A 7,497-nucleotide genomic window follows, 5' to 3' on the forward strand; every position below is an offset into this window, starting at 1 on the left:
CATAATCTCCTAATCACCTTGGCCAAGGATTTGATTAAGCTAATGTCAATCAAGGACTGATGAGACATTTTTCCTTAAATCACTTGGGGTGATGATTCCTATATTGACCACTCATTTGCCTTCATATGCTTCATGCTATACCCAAAACCATCCTGTTTTGACATCTTTGGTTAGGCACCCATAAGGATAAAGTCAAAGCATAATGCTCCACATACAAAACAACCTGATGTCTCAAGTTTAGGGAGTAGTTACACAACGTACACATGAGAAGTATTGCATAGACACTTGAGTGAGGTACCAAATGCATTCTCATGGTGGGTCATGTTCAGTGAACTCGCTCTCCCATGGCAAGCACCCACATGTTAATTCTAAGTTTCTCTATACTTCAATCTATGAGAACGATTACTTACTTCACAAGTAAGGAACATAACATGTGCCAATCTTTGAGCATTATTGATGCCTTGTCTCAATAATACAATGATCTGGAACTTTTAGGAATAATGCTTTAATGCATAAAGATCTCATAATTGTATCCCAATACAATTTCTTTGCAAGGCGTATATAGTTCAATGGGCTTTATCTACATAAGTATATAAAATAATTTAAATCATAAACTTATGGATAAAGAACTACCTTAATGTTATTATGAATAACAAAATGTCATACATGAATATCTCAAAATTGTAATTCCCATACAACTACAGATTGGATTGTAGGGCTTATAGTAACAGAATTTTTATATGTTTGAAGATCCTTGATAATATTGTACATATGCTTGGTACTTGAATATTAGATATAGTACTTAGGCTACAATGTTAACTTTTGATTTATGAATTATATATGATTTGGCGTTTGATTAAGGGTTTGCGTGTATATTGAAATGAGTGTCATGTGATCTATTCAAGTGATTATTGAAATGAAAGTGAGTTAAGGACTTAGATAAATGAATTTGGAGATTTGGAGTTGTAAAAATTTAGATTCTGGACATGATCTATTGGCAGATATTCTAAGTCTATTGATAAATGTTTCCTATAAGCAATTTGAAGCAATTTGAAGAACATCTATTAATAGATTCTTCTTGATTATCGATAAATGTTCACCTGTGAGCGACATGAAGCATTTTGAATGCAATCTATCAATAGAGCACGCCAAATCTATCGATGGATACAAGTCTAAGAGTAATTGGAAAATAAATTTGTTGTCATTTATTGATAGACGGGCTTATCAATCGATAGATGAAGTTTGATGTGCAAAAATTAAAGAGCAATCTATTGATAGATACACTTAATCTATCGATAGATGCATGAAAATTTGTAAAAATAAAAAGAGTTTAAGCAATCCGTCCATATAGAAAACAAAAGAGAAACACCCTTATGCTCTAGCCCTTTGAACCCCACATCCCATATTTGGATTTTGGAGTTTGAATAAGGTGTTTTGGAGTTTGAAAAACCTTAATGGAGCTAAGATTGACCTTTTCATTGATTGGTTTTTGGTTTAATTGGTTCATAACTTTGAAATTTGTTTTTCTTCAGCTTTGTTGCTATTTCCCTTGAGATTGTTGGATATTAGGGATTTAAGTTGATTAATCTAGCACTTAAGGTAAGAATTTAAGAATATTTTGATTATAGAACTTGAAACTAGGTAGATTACGTATTGTAGTTAGAAGTGGAGCTAGTTTGAAGTGCTGAAAATTATTTGAAATACTAAGTATAAATTTTTATGTTTTGTCTAAAAGGGGAAAAAAGTTATTTGGCATTGTTGGGCTTGGGAACCAATAGGAAGCAAGGAGAAAAATTGAGTTTAGCTATTGGAGAAATTCCTACTATCACTGTGAGTGGGGATTTAAGTTTGAAAGTAAGAGTTATATGACATATTGTTATATATGTGCATAAATGCTAATGTGTAAACTATAATTGTTGTGTTTGCCTAGAATAATTGTGCCTAGGCTAGTGTGAACTAGAATTGTGAATCTTGCCTTTAAATGAGGTATATATGTGCTATTTGATTTACTATGAGCTATATGGTGGCTAATATATACATTGTTGCCCTTTGGACTCCCAATGATGAGAATTTTTGTTTGTGACTTTGTGAATGATAGGTTGATTATTTAAAAGTCGTAATTGGTTATCAAGTTACCATATATTTGTTTATATGAGGTTATATTGGAATCTATAGTAACATACATCATAATGTGTGGATTCAAGAATTCGACCACTAGATATGAAAATTTTGGAGTTGCCACCAGTCTTTTTTATCTATGTGTGATTGGTCATCTATTAAATTCATTTTATTCGACAAGATCCTAAATTGATTTTAGGTTCATCTGAAGAACAATAGCTCGGTCTGTGATTTTTAGAATTAGGTTTGAGAGTATGGTTATGCACAAGGAATGATTAGCACCTTGTGACGCCCGTTCCACGAATGGTACCATTTAATCATTTGTTATCCTATTTTAACCTTAGCTTTTGACTTTCTTCTTATGTCTTATTATATATTTTTTTATTCCTGATTTTACATATTTTTATTTTTTTCTAATCTTTTTTTCTAATTTATTATTATTATTTTATCTGTGTTGTTATTTTTTAAATCAAAGGTTGATTATTCGACCTTATGGATGCACATGATCTAATTATGAAATGATGTCATGATTTACCAATTTTAAAAAATGAGAAACAAAAATCATGTATCGAAAAAATTATTCGTAAACCATCCCAATGCTTTAGTAAAGTCTAAAAGTTTTTCTCACTTAAGGATATCCCCAAAAAAACTCATCTCTACAAATCTTTCGAGAAAATCCCATCATCAAGGTTCTCTCCTCATTAGCAAAATAAATGTGCCATATGCCATGTCAAGATAAAATCATGAATGATGCCAAATGAACGAGTTTATCAAATAATTTCTTTGATTCTAATTTCTATAGTAATGTATTTAATATTTTAATATAATTAAACACTTTTTTTATTCTTATTATTTATGTTTTAAAAACATTTTATTTAAATAGATGATTTTTTGGAGTATTATTATTAATTTTTTAAACTACTTTTATTGAATAAATAAATTGGTTCCACTAATCTTTTATTTTTAATAATTGTTTAAGTTAATTAATAACTATATTAATTTAATAAAATATTCTATGAATTTATTCTTTTAAATATTTGAGATAATTATTTGAATTAACGAGATATTAGAATATAAGATTAGAGTTTATCTTGATGCATTGGTGAAAACTTTAATCGAATTCCGCACCTAGAAAAGTCATCCCGAAAATAACAACTTTTTAGCTTCCTAAGTAAGATTCCATCATCATGGAATAAATCAAATAATACTTTCCTATGTTTATGTTATTATTATTATTATTATTTTAAAATATGACTTATTTTTCTTAGCATGGATATTCTAATTTCTTCTTTCTTTTTTTAGTATCAACATTAGGGTTTAGGGTTTTTTATTATTCTTATTATTTTTATTATTTTAAAATATAATTGCATCAATGAATTCTAAGTATTATTTATTTTCTTGACTAAGCTATATACTTATTTTTATCTTTCACACTATATTTTTTCTATATATATATATATATATTAAGCTTTACTAAACTATATCTTTATTTTATTTATTTATCATTGTTTGACATAGCAATTTTGATTTTATCATTTTCCTCATGTAAATATTTTTTCAAAAAAATAAAAGTTAACAAACAATATTAAAATAATATTTATAAAAATGCAATCACATAAAAAGAACTAAACAAATAAATGCAATAGCCCATATAATTAAATGAAAAAGATTCAACACATAAAAAACCCAATTAGCTAAGAAAAAAGGCTTCAAGAGTCCATACCTATTTGGGCTTTCAACAAAGCCCGAAATCTTAGACCTAGGGGCTCCATTCTCTTTCACTCGAGCTAGAGCCTAGCTCAATGGACTCTGGGCTAAACTGAAAAACTATAAAACGGGCCGAATATATGACCCAAGGGTCTTTGGCTTTATTGGAAGACTCCAAACATTGAATAGCCCATGTTTCTTTCTTTCCTCCTTTGGTGTCCTTAGAAACAACGTCATTTAGCCTATTGAACTCCCAAACCCTAACTCTAAATGCTTTCTCTTCTCTTTGCTTTCTTTTTTTTTCTTTTCTTCAGTCGTAGCCTTTCCTTTTCTAAACAAAAAGTAACTCCACCTCTCTACCCCCTTTTAGAGCTAAACTTGTCAAAATGGGCCTGACCGATTGGATGGTCTATTTTTTATTAAAAATAGGATGGGTTGGGTTTGAATTTTTCAAGCCCATATTAAAATCGAGCCTAGATGGGCTAGTCCATCTGGATATTAGGTTATCTCAGGTTAGGCCGGGCCAACCTAGTAGGCCAAAAGAAAAAAAAATTTAAATGGCCAAGTCCACCAGTTGGTCTAGCTCCCTTTCTTTTTTTTTGCTTTGCCAACTACCCAACTCACTTTACCACCCCATTTTTCCCCTTTTCTTCGTTCACTCTACACTAGTTTGCTACCATCTTCAATTCTTCATCACCGCATGTCCACATCCGATTTCTCCTTCTCTTCTTTTTTTCTTTCATTTTGTTTTTTTCTTTCTATTTATCTATCTTTTGCATTTTTGAAGTTAATACTTTTAGATCTTAAATGATCTGTTCCTTTTTTTGATTTCTTTGCAAACACATTATATTTTAAAGTATGTTTTTCTCTTTTTCTCTCTCTTTTTATGATTCAATATTTTTTTGTTTTCTTCTTTATATATGCTTTATTTGTTGACTGTTGCTACTTTTACTTTTCTTTTTTTTTTCAAGTAATTGAAGATTGGTTTGGGATTGTTTTGTAGTTTGTTGATATAGATCTACGAAAATGATGATTAATTATTCTAATCAGCTGCCTTTCAAAAGAAATTCTAATTACCTATTGGAATTTGTTGTATACTATCACTATTTGACATGTTTCTTTTTGAAAAGATAAATTAATAATTATATTTAAATTAAATATAGGAATAAGGCAACACCGTGTTGCATCCAAGCAGAAGGAAAGAAATTTAACTAGAAAACCAAACTAACTTGTATATAAATAACAAATGTAATTTTTGTTGAATAATTTTTTTCTAATATTTCTTTTTCCATTGAAAATAGGAAAAAAAGGCCTCAATTTACCTATAATTATATATACAAATCACTGCTGAAATCATCTCTAGTTATTTACATTTAACATAAGGCCACGTAGTAAAAATATTGTAAATGCCAATCCTCCCTTCCAGCATTTGTTTTAGCAAGTATATCCTCTTCCTTGAACAAGCACCTATCATCTTTTTTAGTACATGAAATATTTTTTAGTAAGATATTATTTCATATGTTTTAGACTTTTAGTACCTGAATTATTTGTCCTTATTTGTTGCTCGTTTTGTTTCCACATTTAATTCCCACTTGAATTGTATGGTTTTGTAATCTTTTTTATTTCTTTCACAACTTGTCCCAACACATAAATATAGAGATGGGGGAGATGCTTGGTTTTGATTTAGGCTTCCTAACCCATAAATATTTGAACCCACTTTTAATTACTACTTTTTTCTCTCCTTGTTTATTTTATTTATACTTTATTTAATCATATATAAATAAATATTATTGTTCGTTCATGTAAATTTTTAATATTTATTATTTATGTGTATGTTATTTGAAGGTAATGATGATGGATCAATCAGTTGAAAATTGTGTAAATTTGGATGATGATGTGAAAATTTTGAATGAGGATGAAATTCCCTCTTAATCCCATATATCTGATTCTGGACAATTGAGTAAAAAGGTAAAAAAAGAAACTTCGAATGTTTGGAGTTATTTCACTAAAATAGGCAAAAAGCAAGATAGAGTAGAAAAGACAACTTGTAATGGTTGTAAAATGGAGTATAAAGTTGGTCCTAAAACCGGTGGCTCTAGTTATGGCATTTCACATTTGCGTCGTCGCATTGATTCTTGTAAATTTATTTCATATTTTAATCCACATCAAATGCTTATGGATCATGAAGGGAAAGTAAGGACTAGAAAATTTGATCTTAGGATTTCATGTGACATGCTTGCTGAAGCTATAATTAAGCATGACTCGCCTTATGCTTTTGTTGAATATAATAAGATTAGAGCTTGGGCTCAATATGTAAATCCAGACGTGGTGATGCATTCTAGAAACACTATTGTATCTGATGTCTGGAGGATTCATTTAACAGAAACTTAAACAAGCTATAGTCAAGGTACCTAATAGAATTTGTTTAACTTTTGATGTATGGACAACATCTACTTTTGAAGGTTATATTTGTTTGACTGCTCACTTTGTCAATAAAAATTGAAAGTTATGTAGTTACTTAACTTTTATTGTATGCCTCCTCCACACACTAAAGTTCAATTAGTTGCCATTGTGTTTGATTGTTTGAAAGAATAGGGAATAGATAAAAGAGTTTTCTCCCTCACTTTAGATAATGCTTCTGCTAATGATAACACGCAAGCTCTCTTGAAAGGCCACCTTCATTTACAAACTAGCTTGATTTGTGATGGTGAATTTTTTCATGTGCGTTGTTGTGCTCATATATTAAATCTTGTTATTCAAGAGGGCTTGAAAGTAGTCAATGAAGCATTATTTAAAATTAGAGAGTGTGTGAATTATGTAAAGGTATCGGATAGGAGAATGAAAAAGTTTCAAGAATGTGTTCAACAAGTTGGCATTGATGTAAGTGTTGGGTTACATTTAGATGTGTCAACTAGATGGAATTTAACATATTTGATGCTTGAAAGTGCAATCAAATATCGAAAAGCTTTTGCTAGTCTCCAATTTGTTGATAAAACTTATAAATATAATCCATCCAATGAGGAATGGGGAAGAGCAATGATAATTTGTGAATTTTTGGAGACTTTTATGAGACCACAAACTTGATATCCGGTTCATCTTATCCAACTTCTAACTTGTATTTCATGCAAGTTTGGAAAATTGAATCCATTTTAAATGAGAATTTGCATAGTGAAAGTGAGGTTATCAAGGATATGTCTTAAAAAATGAAAATGAAATTTGACAAGTATTGGAAAGATTATATAGTGTAATGCTTACATTTGGAGCTATTCTTGACCTAAGGTTGAAGGTTGATTTCTTAAAATTTTGGTATTCTAAGATTGACACTTCTACTTGTCATGGACATTTAGAAAATGTGAAGCCAAAGTTGTACAACCTCTTTGAAGAATGTGTAAGCAACACTTGTGCATCATCAAGTATTTCTTCTCACTCAATGAGTAATTTGCCTAAGCAAACAGGCGAGGGAACTAAACCTAAAGGATCAAAAATCTTTAATGTAAGTTTTATCTCTTTCTAACATTTTATTACATTAGAATTTATGTTATTTTACTTATATTTTGATAATTGCTTTTTTTTTGTTGTTTATGTATTTAAAAATTATAAGAGTTCAAAATGTTTCAAAATGAAACAATTTCTATTGCTGGACAGTCTGAGTTGGATGTTTATTTAGATGAG

The 7,497-nt window shown here is 29.7% G+C and overlaps 1 long non-coding RNA gene across 1 annotated transcript in view; it reads left to right on the forward strand.

Annotated features, from left to right (window-relative positions):
- LOC110426918 (uncharacterized) overlaps positions 1 to 7,497 on the forward strand; it is a 14,668-nt gene that overhangs the window by 6,642 nt on the left and 529 nt on the right. Inside the window, exon 3 of the long non-coding RNA XR_002446203.2 lies at positions 7,173 to 7,318. This is a non-coding gene — a long non-coding RNA (uncharacterized LOC110426918). The remainder of the gene's footprint in view (positions 1 to 7,172; positions 7,319 to 7,497) is intronic.

The sequence above is a fragment of the Theobroma umbraticum genome, unplaced genomic scaffold (genome assembly GCF_002168275.2).
Source record: "Theobroma umbraticum cultivar Fairchild unplaced genomic scaffold, ASM216827v3 scaffold_239.1, whole genome shotgun sequence".
Classification (NCBI taxonomy): Eukaryota; Viridiplantae; Streptophyta; class Magnoliopsida; order Malvales; family Malvaceae; genus Theobroma; species Theobroma umbraticum.